Source organism: Cyprinus carpio, chromosome B12 (assembly GCF_018340385.1).
Source record: "Cyprinus carpio isolate SPL01 chromosome B12, ASM1834038v1, whole genome shotgun sequence".
NCBI lineage: Eukaryota > Metazoa > Chordata > Actinopteri > Cypriniformes > Cyprinidae > Cyprinus > Cyprinus carpio.
Genome location: NC_056608.1, coordinates 25,357,548 through 25,383,216, shown reverse-complemented (window position 1 = coordinate 25,383,216; position 25,669 = coordinate 25,357,548). Strand labels below are relative to the sequence as shown.

Below are 25,669 nucleotides of genomic sequence, written 5' to 3'. Positions count from 1 at the left end.
TTACATAAGAGCGACACTGACGCCCGGGACCGTCCTGACCCACAAACACAATTACACACACCCCTCAGAAACGTCTGTCAGTCGTTAGGCTTTCACAGCCCACTGCAGATCTTAATGCACGAGGAAACGTCAAACAAACACTAGAGGGTTTTCCCAGAATCCTTCTGATGAAATCAAGGAGACTCTTGACATTTGTGCTGCTTGTATGAATAGAGGCTGAAGTTGATTAGCGTCTGATTATGGAGTAATTGTGGAAATCTAACGGGGGAAACATACTGCCATCTACTGGACACTCGAAGATGACAAGAATACAGATAAAACACAAAGCTGCCAAATAAATCATTATTGAAAATGAGGTGATTTAAAACACTAGTGAAGGAGGAACATGTTTGATGAGCACTTCTTCATGCTTTTCCTATACTGCTTCATAAAATAAAATAAAATAAAATATAAAATAAAATAAAATAAAATAAAATAAAATAAAATAAAATAAAATAAAATAAAATAAATATGGAGCATATATTTAGAATAAAATAAAATTAAGCAATGTTTTCTTTTCATTTAATGAATTTAAATGAATGAATAAATAAAATAAATAAATATGCATATTTAGAATTAAAATAAATGTATTTTGTTTTATTGTATTTAAAATAAAATAAAACTTAAATTAGAAAATAAATAATATAAAGTAAAAAATGTAATATGCAATATATATTAAGAATAAAATAAAGTATTGTTTAAAATAAAACAATAAGTATTAGAAAATCAAAAACAGAACATACAAAATAAGAGCATATACTTAAAATAAAATAAAATAAAATAATTTAAAGTATTTTGTTATATATGTTATATATGAAGTGATTATTAATGAATAAATATCATAAAATAAATGAAATATATTAATATAAAAATATTAATTAAAATAAAAATTAAATATTTATTAGAAAATTAGTAATAGAAATTTTTTTTTTAAAAATCTTAAAAGAAACTCTGAATATCAAAATATTTGATGTCATGAACCTAGAGCAGTCCCAGTATCAAGCCAGAAAACACAATTGTCAACCAGCAATCAGACTGAAGCAGTGTGTTTTAAAAAGCTCTTGGTGTTTTGTGTAGCGTATGGTTTGTTTTAAAAAGATATTGTTTTTTTGTGTATGGTATGATGCATGAGTCATATAAGTGTCTGTATGTCAGTACATGAGATGACGGAGTCCTCTACCTGTCTGTCGTCATGGTCTCGCTGACCGAGTCCAGCGCCAGATCAACCTCCCGCTTCATCCGGTGACCGTCGGGAAGCAAGCGGACCAACTTCATCACCACCTACAACACACACACACACACACATACATACATATACACGTTATTAATATAACAAAACAACTGGTGTTCCACGAGTGCTGATATTAGATTGAGGCGGAGGAAAAGCATTTCGTCTAAGCTTCATAAACCAAGTACAAAAATAAATGGAATTTAACCTGATGCTATATATTAATAATATTATTAATAATAATAAAAGTAAATATAAAAAATATCATAATGAAAATATATCATAATATTATATATAAATATTCATACAATATATATAATTCAAATATGTTAATTATATATTTAATATTAAATATTAAATTATTTAACTATAAATATTTAATCGGTTAAAAAACTTAAAACATGAGAAGAAATGAGAAAATAATAACCATAATAAAAATTATTAGAATAAAAATATTATACTAAAAATAAGTTAATATAATAATAAAATATAAATTATATATTTTTTAATCAAAATACTTATGATATAATATTTAATTATTATTTAATTTAATTATGAATATATATATAAAATTGTATCATAAACTAAATACAAAATAAAATTTAATTTAACATGACACTTGAGTCAGTGAATTAAAACATGCGCATAAATTAAATACTAATAATAAATGTACAATAAAATGATTATAACAAAAATATTTTAATACACTTAATTATAATAAATTTATGATAAAATATTTAAGTATTGATAAAATATTGAAATTACAAAGTATATTTATATTACAAGTAATTAATTGATTTAGTATTATTATTAGTAGTAGTATTAATAACACCAACAATAAAAATAATAATGTGTTATTATAATTTTTCAAACATATTTAACACCAACATAAAAATAAACATTTTTTACTTTGATCTGCCCTACATCTCCCATCACGCATAAACCCGTACAGGGTCACAGAAACTAGTTTAGTGTAGTGTTTTTAGGGGCAGCTGATCCCTCGGGTCACTGTTGCCCTGAATCCATCCTGAGGTCATCATTGACAGCATGTGAATCTGAGCTTGGTTTAACAGAGTAACGTGTGTGAAATGACCCTCAGGAGCAGAAATCACCGCCGCTACTGACACACAGAGTGAAAGATCACATGACCGGGTCACAACCCTCCGCATCGGGTCGCTGTCGAAACACATGCGTCATTCACTGAATGTGGGTCAGAAACGAGGCGCGTTTGCACGCCATCAGTGTTTCACAACTCTGAGTTCACAGCCAGAATTAAACTAATTATGTGTTATGTTCCTAATAAAGAGCTTACAGCAGTTCTTCACAAAGACAGCACTCACAATCTCAGATTTTCAGAGATGCTATAAACCAGGTTTCATGTTACAAAAACCCTGAAAAACCATAAACCACCGCTGGCAGAGCGAAAACAGACAGACTTCTGGGAATGACAGAACAGGTCTTGCTTTTGGTTTGAGACGCTCTCCAAAACCTAAACTGCACAGACAAGAAACCGCTGAATCTGATCTTAAAGGTGACGTGTAGGAAAGAGAAAACGGATACAAGATCCAAAATACAGCTGCGCATCACAGAAATAAATTACATTTTAACAGATATTCACATAGAAAACAGTTATTTTAAATATTAATAATATTTCACAATATTACTGCTTTTGCTGTATTTTGGATCAAATAAATGCAGGCTTGGCGAACAAAAGAATCATTAAAAATCTTTTGACTGAGTGTATAGTGTGTAAACTGCATTTTTTAAAAGATATTTTCCTTATTTGTCATCCAACAAAACATGAAAAAAAAAATGTATGTTAGATTAAAAAGAAAGGTCATAAAACAGAAGTGCATCACCTCAAACTCGCCCTTTGTGTATTTGGCATCAGGAACGCTTACGATTTCATCCTCGCAAGACTCTGGAAAACCCTGTCAGACAAAAACATCCAACATATAGAGAACTGCTACAGTGTACCATAAATAAGTCAAATAATACACAGTTCTGTGTAAATATTATAACATATAAATAAGATAATTTCTCAACATTTACCTAAATATTCAATCATCCACCATTTAAGACATTTATCATAATTTCTGTAAAAATACAGCGGGGTTCAAAAGTCTGAGACCACTAGAGAAAATATATTCAGTGATAAATTAAATTAAATAATTAAATGCTTACACTGTTACATATTTGTTAGAAATTGTGTAACAAAAAAATAAATAATAATAAATATCACACTTTGAGTGAAATGTTTTATGGTGCTTTTTTTTGTCCCTTTGGAGCTTAGTAATCATGTCTTTGTGTTCAATAAACAAACTAAAATAAAAAAATATATATAATAAATAAAAAAACATATAACAAATATATTATCTATACCTCTACATCTTGTTAATTTCATCTTATTTAGTCATATTTTCATCATTAAATCAATAATGACAACATGTTAAAAAAAAAATCTAAATAATTGCATCTCAATAATTTTGCACCTAAACTCTTTTATATATATATACATATACTGTATATGTATCGTCACAAAATGTAAACTATATTATTGTCCAGCTTTAATCTGCTAAATGAGATTAAGACATGACGATATTAAAACGTTTGAAACATTAACATCATTATTTTCTGTAAAGCTACTTTGAATCCAGGTAGAAAAATCAATCTGGCTGAATAATGTGTGTATTGTATGATTGAGACGTACGTTGAAGTGCCAGAGTGTGAGCGCCGCGATCACCATCGCTGTGGTCGTCCGTCCTTTACCATTAGAGCAGTTAAGGACGACTCGAGAGAGAGAGCCCGCGTTAGAGAGGACTTCCTCTTACACCCTTGACACACCAGACCCTCACGCCACCCACAGAGGAGAAGAAGCGATCCATCTTCGACTCCTCCACTACTCCGCTTAGGCAGGCCAAGTTTATCAACCCTGAACGCGCACGAGCAGATGATTGGAGGGGACAACACAAACAGCCAGAGTGATGACCCAGCGCCGCGAGGGGGGGGGGGGGGGGGGGCGCATCGATAGGTGAGAGCCACCGACACCCTTTACCATAGAGCAGTTTTAGAGAGGAGAGACACCCGCCAGAGAGAGAGTCACTTCAGCGTGAGACAAGACTTCATCGAGCTCCAGCACCACCTGTCCACAACCCTGAGACTCCCCACAGGGACAGAGGGTATAGAGAGAGAGACACACACACACCCAGAGACTACGGCAAGAGAGAGACGACACCGATGACACACACTGCTCAGAGAGAGAGAGAGAGAGAGCGAGAGAGAGAGCACACACACGAGAGAGAGAGAGAGAGAGAGAGAAGACCACACACACACCACAGAGAGAGAGAGAGAGAGAGGACACACACACACACACACGAGAGAGAGAGACCAGAGAGAAACAAAAGGAACACACACACACAACACAAACACAGCAGAGAGAAACCCAGGGAGACACACACACACACAGAGAGAGAGAGAGAGAGAGAGACACACACACACACACAGAGACAATCACATTATCACGGTGATCGAATGAAAGCCATGAAGCAGACTGTGATAAACCACTTTCACAAACACATTCATACGACTCTATAAAGCACACAAAAGAAAGATAATGAAACTTTAATAAAACCAGGGTTTCATTCAGAATAATAAAACTGAAGTCTATTACAGTGATAGTTTACCCATAAATGACAATGCTGTCATATTAAACCACGATCATGCCATTATTTACAACTTGAACACAAAGAGAGAAATTCTGAGCTTCTGGGGTTTGCTTTTTATGATACACACAAAAACCACTGAAGTCAAGGTGTCATGCTTTTATATCTACATCTTATACATTTTATCTTATTTAATCATATTTGAATCTTTATTGATTGCCTTTAGAAAACTGTGCATGTGTGATTTTTTTGTCAATTTTGGAGCTTGATAATCATGGTTTCTTTTTTCCTTTTTTTTTTTTTTTTAAGTAAAAATAAAATAAAAAATAAAATAATTATAATAATATCAGAATAATAATAAAATAAGTAAATAAAAATTTAAATAAATGCTAAATTTAAATAAAAAATTAAATAAACAAACCTAAAATAAATAAAATAAAATAAAATAAAATAATCTGAGGGTTAGTTAATGACATTTTTTTTCTGGGTCAAAATTAAAATAAAATAAAATAAAATAAAATAAAATAAAATAAAATAAAATAAAATAAAATAAAATAAAATAAAATAAAATACAATAAAATAAAATAAAATAAGTAAATAAAAATTTAAATAAATGCTAAATTCAAATAAAAAATAAAATAAACAAACCTAAAATAAATAAAATAAAATAAAATAATCTGAGGGTTAGTTAATGACATTTTTTTCTGGGTCAAAAATAAAATTTAATTAAATTAAATGGAAAATATCATGAAGTTGAGTTGAGGACATGTCTGAGTGAAATATTTCTGTAAAATCGAAACATTGACTCTGAGGAACACTAGAGGGAGCAGAAGGTCTTCTCTTTGTCTTGTCATCAGCCTTCATCACTGCATCTGAATGGAAAGATCTTTTACAGGTCTGTTAAAGTGTGTTTCACCTCTTCAGTTGGAGCGGAGCATTCTGGGAAGGGTATCCGTCTGTACTGCAGGCCCTGGTGTGAACTCTTGTGCTGGTTAAAGATCTCCTGCACCGTCAACAGGCAGCTCTTGAACATCTTCATCTGCTTGTCCTGCTCCAGAGTCACTTCAAGCCATTTCTGACATCCCACAAGTTCCTCTTTCAGAGCCGTTTCCAGACTCTACGTCACACACACACACACACAGATGCTGTTCAATGTGTAGAGCAAGGGTTCACACACTGATGAAAAGCTAATAAATAATTATAAATGTATATGCTCACGCAAATCTCATCACACTTCTCGAGCGCACTAATCAGAATTAATAACCTGATTCTAGGTTCCCATTAACCATGGTATAAATATTGGGGGGGTTGTACTTCCTAGATTTGGTTATTGGTTATTATTATACCCCCCACAAACTACGCCCCTGGATAGAGCGCTTTATGTGTGCGCTTCGGATGAGTGGCAGCTAACGGAGAAAGGGTACTCCTCTCAGAAAACATAAAAATAAAGATACTTTCAGATGTTTAATTGCTATTTAGAGCATTGGGATCATTAGATGAGGGTGCAATGAACTCATGTTTGTAAAAACTCCAAATTCAAAAAAAGCAGGCTCTGACCTCGATCTGGTGCATCTGTGAGGAGAGCACACATATGTGCTGGTCCACACGCGTGGGGCTCCTCTGGACAGAAGGTCTGGCCGTTGGCCTCCAGAACCAGCTCATCCTGCAAATTCACCCACAATACACTGCTGTGCTTCCTCTTCTCGTCCGTCAGATACTCCAGAACGGCTCCCGTCGCCTGAAACATGAGCGATGCTGTCGGTGAGCATTAACAAACCCTCAGAAGGGACCAGAGGCAGTCTGAAGGGGCTTTTGGGAAGCGTTACCTCAGATGTCGGCTGTGCCATCCCATAGATTGACATTTTGGGCACTCGTCTGAAATTAGCCACTTTCATCTGCTTAATGGTGCTCAGAACGTCAGGCGCTAAATACTCATCTGCAACCTGGAAATACAACACACCTCTTCAGAAATAATCCATCATCATTATTGGTTTAGTCAAGGTTTACAGAGAAATGTGTCATCTTGGGATAATGTGTAACTGCTGTTTAAAATAATTCCCCTGTTTAATATTCTTGTACAGGGTACAAATGATTAATTCTGGATTATTGTTACAATAGATTATTTTTAGATTTTTTCTAACTTTGTAAAACAACCTTGGGTTTTAGAAAGGACTATATAAAATAAATAAAATACATAAATAAAAAATAAAAATGGTTGTTTGTCATTATTATCTTATTTATTATATTTTATTTTATAGTGATTTTTAGCTCCTTTCCATAATAATAACCATACATAATAAAATCATAACAAGAACACAACAACAATAATTATATATTTACTTTAATTTTTGCACAATTATATTGGCCCTCTATTTGTCACTTCCTCCCTATGATCTATTTGTCAAGCATGATTATTCAACCCTGTCACTAAACTAATATAAAGTTAAAAGGGTTATAAACAGTATTTAAAACATCTCAAACTGTAGGGACAATTGCAAACCTCAAAAAATAAAGTAAAAAAAAACATATATATATTTTTGGTTATTAGATATTTGAGGTGGTATATTTTTGGTTATTAGATATTTGAGGTGGACACGCAACATTTTTTGAAAGTAAAGCACCTCCAGAAAATAGTTTGTTGAAAATGAACAATAATTTGATTTGTAAAAAAAAAAAAAAAGAGGTTAAAAATCGAAAAATATCAAAATACACGCAAATAAATAATGGCCAAAGAAGGTTAAAATAGAAAAAATATCAAAATAAAAAATAAATTATAAAAAAATAAAAATTGCTTTAGAGGTGTTTATAAAATAATAGTTTGTTTAAACACCCATCAAAGTTATTTTATACGATCAAGGTCTGTACTGAAGCCTGTTTGTACAAAACACGCGTATTAGATATATTTTATTTTATATTCGTTTTTTTAAGTTCGTTTGTTGAGTAAGTTGTTCAACTGATGATGGTTTTTAAAGGGATGATGAATTGAAAAGCATCACGTTCAACTTCCTCAGTTCAGTCAGTTCAGCACTGAAGAAAGTGTTCAAGGCTGCTGCTTGGAAAGTCGGTTTCCATGTCGGAGGCAAATCCACATTTCAAACAGTTCCAGAAAGTGCCGGGGACCATGCGGAGCAAATCCACATTTCAACACTTCCACAATCAGGAGAGATAAAGTAGAGCGAGTCTGTTGAGCTCGTCAGGATTTCTTCATGCTGCTCTTTACAATATAATGCAAGTGAATGAAGAATGAGGCCGTCAGGAAAAGTATATCAGGTCAGTATGTGTGAGGAGCAGACCAAAAGTGCTACAGTCAGGATTATTCACTGACTCCGGCTTTGTTTACATGCACAACAAATTCTGTTTAAAGCTTTAGATTAGGGTTGCAACCATACAATGTTTATATGTGTACAGGCATCAGAATATTCCTGCATTCATGGTTGGTGTTAGGATTATGATGATGCCATACATTATGCTCAGTTATTAGTTTTATTACTAGTTTTATTAATTTAATTACAAATGACACTTCACACCTTCAAGAATACCTGACAACAACAGCACAAAATAGAAAAATTTAAATAGTTAATTTTAAATAATTAGTTAATATTAATTTTTGTTAATATCAATTTATTTAATCTGTTTTGTTGTTACTCCAGATTTATTATTTATCTTGCAAGTTAAAATGTTTTAATCATTTTGTTCTGCGGACAAAAAAAAAAATAGAGTGAAACTGCTTTCTGAATAAGTTAGGAATAGGCAGATGTTTCTATTTTTTAAATAATATTAATAAAGGTATTATTAATTTAATAAGCATTCTTTAATACCTACAGTATATTTATTATTATTGATGGCCTGACTCTTTCCATTTTGTTTTTCTATTTTTTAAATAATATTAATAAAGGTATTTCTAGTCTTCTTCAATGTGATCATATTAGTCCTAATTAAATTATTGTGAAAAGTAGTAATAAATTGAATGAGTGAGCAGAGGAGCGGCATTTTAAATCTGTGAAAGGAAAAATGTGACATCTTTCCAAATTCTCCTAACAGCGGCATTTTAAATCTGTGAAAGGAAACATACTACATGTGTAGATCGCCATAATCTAGAGTATACCAAGCTTAAATGTGATATTATGTTGTTGTTGAATGTAGTCTGTGACTTCAGAAGAATTCAAATATAGCACGCGAGTTAGACTAGAGTTTTAAAAGAGTATACCAAGCTTAATTGTGATATGATTTTTATACTTTTTTTTTTTTTTTGATACATTGTTTCATTTTGAGTTGGCAGTGCTGTTTGTTCTGTTTAAACTTTGTATCACTGTGAACGTAACAGAATTTGGAATCTTGCATCAGTTGTAACATTCCGTTTCTCTTGAACTAAATCTTCTAATCAAAGGATGATTTTGCTTCAAATGTTGTGATGAAAATCGGTGCCCTTAATATATTACCAGAACTCGAGCTCCTTTCGTGAGCAGGTCAGCTGGTGCTCTGAGCTCTGATTGGTTCATGCAGGAGAGTAGGGGGTACATCCAGGCGTGAGAGCACAGCCATTGGCTGAAACTAGAGGCGAACGCCAGCGGATACTAGAACAGAGAGGAACAACATCATAAACATGACTAGTGAATGAACAGTGACTCTTAAAAGAGAGGCTTGAAAACATACTGTACCTGTTCATGCAGGTAAGCATTAAAGACGATCAGGTAGAAATACCGCTCTAGACTCTGTAGAGTTCGATGGAGGAAGTAATCTTTAGTGCTGCTTCCCTGAAAACACACACACACAGAGAGACAACAGAAAAATTGAATTTATTTATTAATTTTGCAGTTGGTGGAGGTGGGTGTGGTTCTGCACACAAGTGATCCACAAGCAAACTAAGTTGAGCACAGCAGATTTCAGTTTGTCCAGAGAAGAGGAATCACTGGAGACGGACAGAAGCAGCTCAGTGATGCATAAAGAGTCTCAAACGCCTTACACACACTCATCCGTCCAGTCTGTGTAATGAAGCCGGACAAAGTAATGAAGTGCTTTAAACACGGAGTGTCTTCAGATTCAGGGCTCGTATTATGAGAAATCCATCTTTCAAAACGTCCTCGTCAGCCTCCACTGATTTCATGTGTGAAGGGGTTTATACATACACTACTGGTCAGAAGTTTACAATCGTTAAGATGTAATGTTTCTGCTCACAGAGGCTGCATTTATTTGATCAAACATAATAAAAATTGTGAAATATTTTTAGTTTCAAAATAGCTGTTTTCTATGTGAATATATAGCAAAATTTAATTTATTTCTGTGATGTGCAGCTGTATTTTCAGCATCATTACTCCAGTCTTCAGCGTCACATGATCTTCAGAAATCATTCCAAAAAAAATAAAACCCTGCCTATTTAATTCTAGAAAAAGTGAAAAATGAAACACATTCGCCTTGAGAGATGCTCACCTGGATCTGATAGTCTTCACCGATTCCCTCCAGCTTTTGTTTGTTCTCATAAATTGCCTCTTGGATGTCGTGCATCTCAGAGCACAGATCGATGGCTCGGTCCACCTGAAACACAGCAGGACACGGTCAGCAGCTCATCTGGGATCTCTCAGTGTTTATATAGAAATATTAGATTGAACACATTCAAATGCAAACCTCTTCCATGAGACTTTTTGACGTTTGGGAGATTTTTGTTGTGAGTGTGTGATTAACTTGGAATTGATTTTTTGTTTTTGTGTCAAATCCTCTTCAGCTCTATAAACATGTGACAACATTCACATTAAATGCAAAATCACACTTTAACTGTACTGTATATAAAAACCTTGCTATGTGTACTGTTATTCAGACTAACTGAGACTTGTCACAGCACTTGCTTATTATTGCTCTTTTGTTGATTTTGATTGTTTCTATTGTCATCACTTTGGATAAAAAGCATCTGCTAAATGACTAAATGTAAATGCACATAATAAACACAAATACACATCTTTATTAAACATTCTTAAGCATGCAAAAGAATGTTAATAAATATAAAAAGTTTCTGTTTTTTAAATAAAATATTAATCAAGGATGCATTAAATGGATCAAAAGTGTCAGTAAAGACATTTATAATGTTATTTCAAATAAATGCTGTTCTTTTGAACTTTCTATTCATCTGTGAATCATGAAAAATAAAATGCATCACAGTTTCCACAAAAACATTGTGCTGTTTTCAACATTGATAATAATCAGAAATGTTTCTCGAGCAGCAAATCATCATATTAAAATGATTTCTGAAGATCATGTGACACTAGATTACAGTTTCCAATGATGCTGAAAATACAGCTGCGCATCACAGAAATAAATTACACTTTAACAGAGATTCACATAGAAAACAGCTATTCCAAATTGCAATATTATTTATTTATTTTTTTTTATTTTTTTTTGATTAAATTAAGTTTTGATTTGATGAGAGTCTTTGTTTTTTAAGAGAATCTTTCAAAAACAAACACATCTGACTGAACCCTAACGTTTGAGTGCTAGTGTGTAAAGAGTATGTGATCATGTGATGTGTCCGGGGTCTTACGGTGCTGTCGGCTCCTGGGTCGCTCGCGTGAGGTGCATCATCACCAGAGATCCCAGGATCATTCCCAGATTCGTTCGGCCGACGCCGACCTGACAGCTGAACAGCAGAGCCGGAAGAGACCGCGACACGTCACGACTCAAGGACAGAGACGGATTCTCCTGACAGAGCGAGAGAGAGAAATCATTTGCTTTTAATAATGAAATAAATTAAATCTAACATCAATCAACTAAGGGTTTCCCACCCTAGAGATTCATGAGGAACTATAAGGGTTCATAAAAATCATAAAAATGCAAAATAAAAATAAGAAATCAGGAATATTATACTTAACTAAAATTATCTATCTGTCTGTAAAAATGTATTTTATTTCAGCCAGTTGACAAAGAAATATTTCTAATTTTCATAGTTTAACTAGATGTACTAAAATAAAAACTATATAAGCCTAAAACAGTAACTAATACAAATTACAAACACAAAACAACTAAAACTTTAACTAAAATTAAAATGAAATTCCAAATTCAAATATTGAAAAAAAGAATATAAGTATCTCAATAAAAATAAAATAACAGACCCAAATTAAAATGAAAAACTTTAAAATGTATATATATAAAAAATAAATATATAAAATATAAAATATATTTAAAAAATATAAACAACTTAAAAATATATACAAATTATTTTATATAAAATAATATTAAATAATTGAATGTGTTTACTTGCATGTCATGTGTCCATTAACCACCTTCAGATAATTATGAATGTTTTGTTGAAATATTATTAACTTTAAATCTAAAAAAAAAAAAAATATTTGGCTGACAAGAAAAGTTTGGGAATCCTTAATTTAGCTTATTTACCTGAAATAAAATGTTTGGTTTTATTTTAAACAAAACCTTAAACGTGTTTGATTAAGAATAAAATTTATAACACAAACAACAACCACTTATATCCTTTTAACGTTCCTCTTTCCTTGCTTTATTTATATCTATACTGTCTATATTTCTGCACACAGGAAATGCTATAAATAATGAGTCTCTGTTTGAGTTTAGAAATGTGCAAAAGAATTTCAATCTACAGTGAAGTGATTAAATGAGATCCGGTCTCTGCGTGAGGCGTGTTGACAGCCCTGGAGAACAAACAGCCTTAGAGCGAGACAGGAAGTGGCCTCTTTCTTTTATAAAGCTGCTTCCTGTGTATCGTTCTATTGGCAGGGCTAAAAGAACAGCTCGAGTCCTGCAGTTTGTCAGGACGCTTTAAATAGCGAGCGGACAGAGTTTAGACAAATGATTTCTAGTGGCCCACACACTGCCAACATATGCAACAAAAGAGTTCATTTTAAAAGCATTCTGGGAATTTGCATGAGCATCACATCACAGAATATGAAGCATTTATCAGATATCAGGACTCATTTCTGCGCAGTCAGCCTGTGGTTTACTGCGGCCGTTCTGCTTTCTAATCTTAAACTCCACAAATCTGTGGCTTCAGCTTCTGTCCTCTTAAACCAGAGAAACAGGAAACACAAGACACGCAAAGGAAGTCTCTTTCATCGGCCACATGACTGATCTTATGTTATATTAAACAAGTGTGTGGGTTAACACAAGACACGCAAAGGAAGTCTCTTTCATCGGGCCTTTACCAGAGTAAAACTAGTGATAGATAGACTGACAGATCTAGCTGTCAATAAATAAATAAATAAATAAATAAATAAAGCTGTATTATTATTATATATAATCCTATATAATACAATCCTATGATTAGAAAATTTTTACATTTTTGTATTATTATTATTATTATTATTATAAAATACATACATAATCAACGCGTAGTAAATTAGTTTTTAAACAGTTTGTTTATTATTATTATTATTAAATATTATAATTCACAGTTTTAATAATAATTACTACTATAATTAATAATAATAATAATAATAATAATAATAATAATAATAATTTCATATTCTTATATAAAATACAATCCTATAATCAGAAAACATTTTTTACATTTTTTATTATTATTATTATTATAAAATACAATCAAATTTATAGTGAATTTGTTTTTAAATTATTATTAGTAGTAGTAGTAGTAGTAGTAGTATTAAATATTACAATTCACTGCTTTAGTAATTATTATTACTATAATTAATTAATTAATTAAACTAATCAATAATAATAATAATTTCATATTCCTATATAATACAATCCTATGATCAGAAAACATTTTTTACATTTTTGTACTATTATTTTTTTTAAATTTTTGTATTATTTATTTTTTATTTTGTTTTTTAATAATTTTTTTTATATTTGTTTTTATTTAGTTTTTTTATAATTATTATTATTTATTATTATTATTACTATAATTTATTCATTAATAATTTCATATTCATATAATACAACCCTATAATCAGAAAACATTTTTTACATTTTTGTATTATTATTATTATTATTATTATTATTATTATTATTATTATTATTATTATTATAAAATACATAAATCAATGCATAGTGAATTTGTTTTTAAACAATTTGTTTAATATTATTATTATTATTATTAAATATTACAATTCACTGCTTTAATAATTATTATTACTATTAATTAATTAATCAATAATAATAATAATAATAATAATTTCATATTCCTATATAATACAATCCTATGATCAGAAAACATTTTTTACATTTTTGTACTATTATTATTATTATAAAACACATACATAATGCATATTAAATTAGTTTTTTAAAAGTTTGTTTATAATTATTATTATCTAATATTATAATCCACTGCTTTAATAATAATTATTACTATAATTAATTAATTTCATATTCCTATAAATAATACAATCCTATGATCAGAATTTTTTTTTTTACATTTTTGTATTGTAATAATTATTATTGTTGTTATGACTGTTGCTTTTGTTGTTGTTAAGTGGTATTATTTACTGTTTTAACAATAATAATAATAAATGCATATTCAATGAACAGTTGTATTTTTATTAATGAAGATTAATAAAACAAACGTATTGCCCAATGCTAGTTAATCCATTAACTAATGGGACCTTATTGTAAAGCTTGACTGATATTTTTTTGTGGATTGAGCAAATATATACAATAATTGCATATAGAATGATATTGAGTTTTAATTTTTGGTTACACTCATTGTTATTGGCATCATTGTTACAGTGTACACTAATGTAAATACAGAGTAATTAATTAAAAACAGTACGTTAGATAGAGTTATTACTGTAATTAGTGCAAAATTCATTGTTATTACTACAGTAAGTCCATGCAACATGTAACAGACACTAAAATAAAATTCTGTTTTATTCTCTAATCAAAACTCAAACTACACAGCAAAAAAAATGATTAGAGCATGTTTAATACGAGATACACTCATTGTTATTGGCATCATTGTTACAGTGTAAATATATTTAAGTACAGAGTAATGATTTACGAGAAAATTTAGTGATTTTACTTGACACCATTTTTTTAAAATATATATGTCCCTGCATACAAACTATGGTAACAAGGTACATTTCTATAAGTGCTGTCTGCTTTAGAAACATCAAAAAGTGCAGAGAGAGAGAAAACAATGAGGTTTTGTTTGTGTTTGGATGCTGCTCTTGTTTTGTAACTGAATGTCATTCAGTTTGTCTTCAGTCCGTCTGATGATCTACAGACTCATCTCCTTCTATCTAAACACGTTATATATATTACAGCTCCGATGCGCTTTAAAGCATCCGACGTGTTTAGATTCCACCGTCTCAAAGACGTCTAACATCCTCAGAGGCTTTAATCACATTGACGGCTGAAGTGGCGTGAAGCATCACGAGAAAACTATTCCGGTGATGCGTTTATGTCTTTCACATTATACTGTATCAGCTGATGGATGTATGATTTAGATCACAGCACAGTTCTCAGAAAGCTCATGCAGTTCATGCTGGTGTTTTCAGGAGAATCTCTTACCCGGAGAACGTTCACAAACGCATCAAACTGGTCCTCCAGCGGCGCGCCCTCCGTCGGCAGAGGCAGACGATAATACCTGCACAAACACATTCACACTTTTTATTTAGATTATCATTATTAACCCTTTAGACCAGTTAATATGGTCCTCCAGCGGCGTTTTTTCTGACACAATTTAGATTATCATTATTAACCCTTTAGACCAGTGTTTCCCAACCTTTTTTCTGCCACTGTTTTGGTTGGTGTGAAATTAATGCGTGTAAACAGGCGTTTAAAAATTTATAGAAAGGGATGAAGCTGAGGTAAAGCAGTCTGAAGTCTCTGGGTATATTTGTAGCAATAGACAAAAATACATTGTATGGGTCAAAATTACGATTTTTCTTTTTGATGCCAAAAATCATTAGGATATTAAGTAAAGATCATGTTCCATGAAGATATTTAGTAAATTTCCTACCGTAAATATATCAAAACTTAATTTTTGATTAGTAATATGCCATTGCTAAGAACTTCATTTGAACAACTTTAAAGATGATTTTCTCAATATTTAGATTTTTTTGCTCCCTCAGATTCCAGATTTTCAAATAGTTGTATCTCAGACAAATATTATCCTCCTAACAAACCACACATCAGTGGAGAGATTATTTATTCAGCTTTCAGATTATGTATACATCTCAATTTCGGTTTGAGCCTTATGACTGGTTTTGTGGTCCATGGTCACAAATAATTTTATAAGAATTATGTTTTAAATATTTTTGAACATACAAGGGAAAAATGCAATACTTTTAAATATGAAACCAAATCACCAGCAGATGGCGGTAAATGACTGTTTTAATGAGCGAGTCATTAGTCATTCATTCAAATGGCTGCTGATTCATTCGGAATCAAGGCATCTGTCTTTATGAATGAGCCACTGAATCATTGACTCACTTGATTCGTTCAAAAACGTGGATTCATTCGGTATCGAAACACCACTGTGTGTTGCTCCGAGACAAAAAACAGTTCTGCAGTGGCTCTGATTGAAACTTGATCAGCGAACCTGAGCAAAAACAGTCAATATTGGATTGCAAATTGCAAAGTTTGTGTCCAATCGTTGTATGCATGGATCGCGGAACGAACCAATAGAACGCTTCTGAAAACAAAACATTATACAAGCAAACAAAATAATATGTAGGCTAATTTACTTGAGATTCTGACAAAGTGTTGTATTTAATGTTATAAATGAGTCAATTTATAAATGTCTAAAATGTTACTTATTACTTTAAATGAATTCATTAGGCCTATGTAAAAATCATTTGAAATAAAAGAATGAATACATGCTTCGTCCACAGTTTTTGAACGCATCTCTCTTGAATTAATGATTCAGACATCAGATACATTTTAACAGTCACTGGTCGCCACCTACTGGCATAATGTAACATATGCAATCTATATTTAAAGTGTAACATTAGTTTCAAACGTCATTTACTCACTTGCTAGACAGCAAATGTTAAGACCCTTCTCTGCTCTTTAAAAACATTATCTTTTAAAGACAGCGTCTCTTGAGGAAAGGAAAGGCTGCTCTTATTCAAACATCAGTTCTTGCACTTCATTCTGAATAAAGCGGGGTGGAGTTATGAGGTTTGATTGACAATTTGATGAACCAATGGCATCACGAGGTTTAGTCAAATGCTCCTTTGAATGCTTTTCATTGGTTAAATATTTGTAAACACACAAATGAACATGACAATGACCAATAGCATTGATTTAGAATAATAATAACAAAATATAATAGAGATAAGGAAATTTTCTGCACTGGTTAGACCACATGTAAGAATGAAGCAGCAGTTGTGTGCACCTGTACGAGGGCAGGGTGAAGCGCGGCCGCTTGTACACCTCCTCTGTGACGTGCATGTCTTCCTCACAGCTGATGGAGATCTTCTGAGGCTCTCCTTTAAAATGCTCGATGTCGTTGTAGACGTAGAACACGTTGTCGTTGAGTTTGGCGAAGTCCTGAAGCTGAAAACACAAATAACTTCAGATCAGCACATGCACATGAGAGGAAGTCCGTCTGTGATGTTAGCATGAAATTAAAGTGACAGGATCGCATAAACATTTGGGTCTAAATGGGGAAATCATTTTTAAGTGCTTAGAAATGTAATTGTTCTATTTCTGTTATTTTCATGTATTATTACTGTTTTTAATTAATCATTATTGTTAGCAATAATATATATATAGTCATTATAATTAATCCTAAAATCAGAAAACATTATTGTTTTTATTATTATTATAATTATTATTATTATTATTATTATTATTATTATTATTATTATTATTATTATTATTATGTATGCTTCACTGCTTAAATAATAATAATAATAATAATTCAATAAAAGTATAACTAAACCTAAGTTTTGATATTATTATTTTTTCTAATTTATTATATTTACATTGATGCATAATTATTATTAATCATAAAATCAGAAAGTAACATAATAACAATTATTATTATTATTAATAATAATAATAATAATAATAATAATAATAATAAAATATTAGACATAAATAAAATAATTTATTAAATAAAATAAAATAAATTAAATTAAATTAAATTAAATTAAATTAAATTAAATTAAATTATTATAAGTTAATAATTTTTTCCCTGATCTCAGGACAGTTACTGTATATCATATCAAAATGAATTTTAATTCCATTCAAATGTTCATTTAGGTCTGCATTCATTGTCTGTACCTGTTTATGTTTTCCGAATAAATTAAGTGAGTGTCATTAACTTTTTTCTGTTCTGTTGATGGTATCCTCTACATTCTCATCTCCTGACCTCTTTTCTGATGATGAGCTCTAGACTCTCAGAGCAGGCGTGGGGTCCGAGATCATGCAGGTTCTCGTGAAGGTTCTCCTTCCTCCTGGGAGTGTAGGGAAGAAAGTCTCCGTCCAAACGCAGGAACACTACGGGCTCCTCACGCAGACAGAAGAAAAGCACCTCCTTTTGAGAGCAAACGCATGTAAATCAGGCCAAATAGAACTCGACTCATAACAAAGTCAGTAATCATCATGGTTATTTAAACTCATTTGCTCGAGTTCAATAGAGTTTCAGTTTAATCAGCACCGCAGGTGTAAAACACATTAGCTGAATCAACAATAGCATCGACAAACACCTCATCAGCAGCATTATTTGCACATCACTTTCTCTTGATAGAAGCTCAACACATTTCCACACACTGACCTGATGGCCTTGACCCTGCAGTCTCTGGAGGACCTGTTTGAAGCCATTCAGGCTGGGCTGACCCATGCCGTACAGCGGGAAGCTGCCTTTGCTCTGGCGGAAGTTGGGTGCTCCGTACGAGCCGCTGGTGCTGAGGACGTCTGCTTTGCTGAAAACGTCCTGCACCATGAAGTAAGAGCCCTGAGAAGAGCGCGGTCAGATCATCAGTCATCTCTACCAGCGCTTTAAACACTCAAAAAACAGCTTTTTAAACAGAATTAATGCTGCTTTTCCTTTCAACTCAACTGTGTCTTCTAATGAAAATGTTTTGCAAAGAAACAGACGTTTATGGAAGCTTATTTCCTGACACTGAAGAAAAAAAAAAAAAAAAAAAAAAAAGGTATTTCGTTTTATTTTTCGCTCACAATTGCGAATTTATATCTCAATTCTTCTTCTATATATCTTCACAATTAGCTTATATCTCAGAGTTTTGACTTTTTCTCGCAATTCAGAATTTCTTTAGTTTATATCTCAGTTTTGACTATTTCTAGCAATTCTAACTTTTTCTCACGAGACTTTTTTTCTCGCAAATGTGAGTTTATATGCCGCAATTCTGATTTTTGTTTTGTTCATATTTTAATTCTGGCTTTCTTTAGTTTATATCTCACAGTTTTTACTTGTCCTCACAATTTTGACTTTTTTTCTCACAAATGCAAATTCAGATCTTTTTAATATATCAATTCTGGCTTTTTTTTCAGTTTATGTCTCACAGTTTTTTTTTTTTTTTTTAAATGCAAATTCATATAACTTTTTGTTTTATTATTTTAATTCTGATTTTTTTGCAAGTTTATACCTCACAATACTAACTTCTTTTCTCAGAATTACGAGATATAAACTCACAACTGTAAGTTATAAAGTCCAATTCTGAGGGGAAAAAGTCAGTATTGTGAGATAAGTTGCAATTACCTTTTTTATTTTTTATTCAGTGGCAGAAACGAGCTTCCACAGTTTGCACGCTTTGTTTTCTCTAAAACTAATTTCAAGCATTTATGCTGGTCTTTTATAACATTATTCATTATTCACAGACACATAATTAAAGTGTGTCCACACAGGTTCACGTTGCACAATCACAAGGTGAAATTCTGCTCAGAGCTGTTCATGTCCTCAGAATAAAAGTTATTAATTTCTATGGCAACATTCATATTGCACAATCACAAGGTGAAATTCTGCTCAGAGCTGTTCATGTCCTCAGACTAAAAATTATTAATTAACACACATCTGCATTTATGCATTTGGTAGATGCTTTTATCCAAAGCACTTTCCATTGCATTCAAGCTAAACATTTTTTTCTGTAGGATTAAATTATATTTTAAGATGAAATGATGTATAAAACTAGCTTTAACTGTTGGATTTGCTGCTATTTTGGGTCTTTTTATACAAGTTTATTATTTATTTTTATTTCATCTGCCTATAAATATTTAAATGTATATACTGTAGTAGCATTTGTTATACTGCTTTTAATTTATTTAATTAAAAAAAATTAATTAAAATGTTCACATGTATTAAAGTCAGTGTTATTTTAGTATTTTTAGTTTTTGTTTATAATTTTAATTAGTTTTGTTTAATAATCTCCATTTTCATTTATTTTTTTAATTGAAGTTTTAGCACTAAAATAATTTTTTTTATTAAATCTAAACAGTAATGTAAAAATGAAAAATAAATATATATATATATATATATATAAATAAACAAAAGCTGTCATTCTCAAAATGTCATATTTATTACAGACAGAATTATTATTATTTTTATTCATAATTTAAAATGAATTTTTTTGGTTAAAGTTTTAGCACTAAAAAAAATAAAATTTAAACCAAAAGAATAAAAAAAAGCTAAAAAATCACAAAATAATGTAACAAATTAAAATAAAATAAAATGGTGCATAAGTAATATTTAAGTAGCACTGATGATGCCACAAAAGGCAAGTGTTCAATAAAGATTTTTACAGTTTTTAAAATTTTAATTATGAAAATTCTGACATGCCGTTCATGTAGCATTAACCCCAGCTTTTATAAAATTATCTGCTAAACACATAATTCCTACTTTATGATGTAGAAAACCTGAGCATTCAGCTCCAGAAGATCATCAAATAACGCGACGTTCTGGAAAGGAACCGGAACGATGGCGAGTGTTTGACAAGCGGCCGCTCTGTGTTATCTGTTGATTTACAGCGAAACTCATCATTGGCTCATCAGCAAACAGAAACTAACGAGCAAACAAAGGGAACGAGTGGCCAGCGGGAGGTGAGGAGCTTCAAAGCCTTCAGATAAAGGTGCAAACGTCCTGCGAAGACTAAAGAGCGCAGAGCAGCGGGGCAGTAATTAATGACGAAGACAGAAGTGAAGATAGAGACATTTACGAGCCTCGGATCTGTCCTCTCATTCAGACACAAATACATTAGACACAAATACACTGTGACTTATGAAGCAAATGAGGCCAGATCTGACATGAAGAGTGAACAAAAACAATACTGTAGTGGCACCATGGTATATCTCAAAGCATAATGATTATCATATTCATATTTACTACATAAATAAACAGAGCTTGCACAATGTTGTAGCTTGCAAAAAAACTAAAATTTGATATGACATTTAATATCGTGCTATGGTACTACGGTATGACATTTACTAATTACTATTTACTATGGTATTGTACGTACTGCACTTTTGTACTTTTTGGTACAAAAAAAATCATCATAATATTTAAGTGGATTTTCTGATTGTCATTACTGTAATGCAAAATGAAATAAAATAAAATAAATAATCTAGCCCAATTAATGTAGTGTTATTATTAATTATTTTATTATTTATTTTTATTGCATTTGACTACAAATATCTGAATTTATACACTGTGGCAGCATTTGCTATACGGTCACGAATTTTTCAATTTATTCATTTAATTTAAAAAAGCAAATTCAAATAATGTATTCATTTTCCAGTTAATTTTTATTTTTATATTTTCAATTTCTTTTTAATTTCATTTTCTGTTTCATTTTATTTTTTGGTTGACGTATTAGTACTTTTGCTTTGTGGCTTGTCATTTTATTAGGTTTTTATAATGTGTCTATATTAGGGCTGTCAGTTTAATGCGTTAACTTAAGTAATTAATTATGAAAAATAATGTGATTCAATTATTTTAATGTAGTTAACGCACTGGCCCCGCCCCCAGACCTGTACGTCATCTTACATTTCATACAGCTGACTGTTCACAAACATGATGCAGGGCAACAACTCATATTTTTTGTCTCATATTTATATCATATGATAAACGATATCACACCAGCAGGGAGAGCAATATCACACAAGTGCTGATTTTGTCCCGAATATCACGAGTTTATATGTGATTTCACACAACAGTTCAGTAAATAAGAAGTTTATATTTTAAACACAATATTATGTGTTTTTGCTCAATTTTGCAGAGTGCATGTTTGCTTTGTTAGCTTTGGAGGAATTGTTAGTGTTTTTATGAGTATCAGAGCAGTGTTTAGTTTTTTAGTTTATGTGTGTTTTTGAGTTTTGATGTAATATTGTGAATCAGTGATTCAAAGATCCGTTCATGAGAGCCGTTTACTTCATAACTGAACGAATCAGCTGTTCGAACGAATCGAATGAATGAGTCATAATGACATTTACTGCCACCTGCTGGCAGATTTAGTTTCTTATTTAGAGTATCATTTAAAATAAATGATATTTACAACATTAAAGGGATATTTCACTCCAAAAAATTCAATTCTGTCATTTACTCACCCTCATGTCGTTTCAAACCTTTCTTTTTTGTTTTGTTGTAGGTATATGTTTTATTTTTGTTGGTGTTGGGATGTTTTTGTTTTGGTTGAAAATTTTTGTATGAACAAAAAATACTGAGATGTTTCTCAAAGTATCTTCTTTTGTGTTCCATAGTTTGTTAGGCCGCTGCAGTCTAAATGATTTTGTGTAATAAATTATGTTGAATCAAATAAAATTCTTCTTTCTAAAGCTACAATTTGTAATGCCTACTTGATACTTTCTCATTTAACACAAAAATAACTTTGAATAATCTTTTGTGGGTATTTTCACAGTCAAATTTATTTTGCAATTAATTAGATCAATTAATCAAAACGTCATGTAATTAATTAGATTAAAAAGTTTAATCGACTGACAGCCCTTGTCTATAGTTTTTATTCATTTTTATTTGCATTTTAGACATTTGTGTACATCAAGTTAAATATAAATTAAATTCTTAGCAACTAGCTGAAATAAAATACATTTTTTAAAATATTTTATTTTATAACATTTAATTTTATTTCAAGTAACAATTTTTTTAATGGTTTTAGTTAAGTATAATAACCCTGATTACAATGAGAATTTGAAGAGCAAATGTGATTAATTGCCATTCCCTTTCCCGTGTTAATTGACACAAAAAAATAATAATTATAAAAAAAATTAAACTATAAATTTATAAAATAATAAAAATAATAAATACAAAAAAAAATATTTAAAAAATATTATTTAATGCAAAATGTGTGTCATTGGTTTACATTTGAGTATTTTTGTCATTTTCATTAGTTTTTTTTTTTTAAATAAGCCTATATATTTTTTGTTGTTAATTTTTATTTCAGATTTAACTTTAGTTGTTTCAGTACATCAACCTCAACTGAATGAAAATGAGAAATGTTGCTTTGGCAACTAGCTGAAATAAAGAATATATATCTTTTTTTTTTTAGTTCGTGATTATTTTATTTCAAGTAACAGTAATGAGACTTTGAATGAAAATGTGCTTTATTGTCATGAAAAAAATCAAGTAACAAATAACTAAAAACTAAATCTAAATAACTAACTATAAATCTAAAAATGCACCCTGTTTTCCTGAGAGAGCAAGAGTCCGGCTCACCTGGACCAGATGGTGCTCAGGCATGTTGTCGGAGATCCTCCCAACTTTATAGTTTGTACGGAGGACATCATCGTGGATCTGAAACTCCTGTCTGCAGTTATACCTACAAACACACACACACACACAGAGAGAGACTCAATCAGGCGAATGATCTGTGACTGCAGGCGCTCTCAGAACAGAGCCGGACGGCCGGACGTACGTGATGACCACAGGAGCCACTTTATTAGTGATGATGGACTTGGCCTTGTTGTTGTGGATGTTGAGCGTCTGGAAGGAGGCGCCTGCTCGCCGACCGCCTGCTGTCCGTCATCCCGTTGCCGTGGAAACTCTCATGCAGTGTGGGCTGGGGAGCAGCGCTGGCAGTCGTACCCATACTCCTCTAGCAGCTGTCAATCAAACACAGCAGAACACACACAAAATTAATTACCATAAGATTAGAATTAAAGTTTTTTTTTTTTTAGTTTTAGTATTGTATTTTCTAATTTTATTTTATCTAGGTTTTCTTTTTTATATATACATATATATATGTATATGACACTCTAACACTTGCACTCTATTCTGCCTGCTTTCTGAAGTCTTTTTTACCCCTTGTAATTTTCTCCAAAATTCAGGAGAAAATTGTCATTTTGACGCCCCTCTAAAAAATAGTGCATTAAGTAAACATACATCCGCAATATCTAAAAAATATCTAAAAAAATCTAAATACATTTAATTGATTAATTGAATTATAAAAAAGATAAATGTATCAAAATTGAGTTATTTACGCAGCACATCTGTGTTTAACATTGATAATAATCAGAAATGTTTCTTGAATCATTAGAATGATTTCTGAAGATCATGTGACACTGAAGACTGGAGTAATGATGCTGAAAATACAGCTGCGCATCACAGAAATAAATTACAGTTCAACAGAGATTCACATAGAACACAACTATTTTAAATTCTAATAATATTTCACAATTTTTACAGTATTTTTTGATCAAATAAATGTAGTCTTGGTGAACTTAAGAGACTTCTTTCAAAAACATTAAATATATAAAAACCGCCAACTCAGAAATACACTTAATTCAAAGGAAAAGCAAGTTTATTTTTTCAACTCCACTAGCAAATTTCATTTATTTTTTGTCTTAAACATGAGCTCACCTAACTTTGATCAGCTGCTCAGAAATAAAGGTCATTTTGCATTTTAATTAAATGCATCTTGATTTAACAGTGTTTAGATATTTGTACTAGGAAACAGTGTATTAACTAAAAAAAGTATCAAAAGTTCATTACTTGTACTGCATGCGCACAGTAAAACAAAAATTAGTCTTGAAGCTCAGCGCACGCACACACACACACACACACACACACACACACACACACACACACACACACACGCATCTGTCGTGTCCTTCTGGAGCCTCAGCTGCAGCAGATGTGAAGCTCAGACTCATTTGGGATCTATAAAGAGCCCTGTTTTCAATCCTGAGCTCACAAGTGAATCCCGCAGCTCTTTCTTCAGAACAGGACAATAAATCCATGCCATGCTGAATAATCTCAGTCTGCAGAGAGGCTTGTTTTTCATGCTCACCGGATGAAGCTCTTATGTAAGCGGGGCAAATGTAAGCTGGCATCTTCAGAGCACAGCCTGCAGAAGTGCGCCCTAGATGAACGTCTGGCCTGAAAACCCACCCACGGGCCGCCAGATGATCGCTCACAAACATCCTCTCTGAAAAACAAACCGTCACGACCCTGTCTCTGTTTACACGGCCACCGCAGGCACGCTTCTCGCCTTAACATCTACAAGTGTTTACTTCCAGTTCTGCTGCAGAAAGCAGGGGTTGAATGTCATCTTCAAGGACAGGCTGGTGTTTTTGAGCATTTTGAGATACTGTTCAGTATCTGGGTCAAACCTGCAATTAATGTCTTCTGCTTCATTTGTACTGCTTCAAACATCTACTGCTGAGCTCATCAGTTGAGTGTGAGAGTTATATATAAAAATATATAAATATAAAAATTTGTATTAAATTAAAAGATAATAAGATTAAATGAAAATACAAAAACACAATAAAAAATAAAACATCAAAATAGGATATAAACTTAAAAAAAAAATTCAACACATAAATGAAAAATAAAAAGATAAAAAACTAAATT

General features: G+C 31.7%; 1 pseudogene; it reads right to left on the bottom strand.

The window, feature by feature from the left end:
* Nucleotides 1-23,916, bottom strand: part of LOC109073131 — a 43,335-nt pseudogene extending 19,419 nt beyond the window's left edge.
* Nucleotides 23,917-25,669: the final 1,753 nt, after the last annotated feature.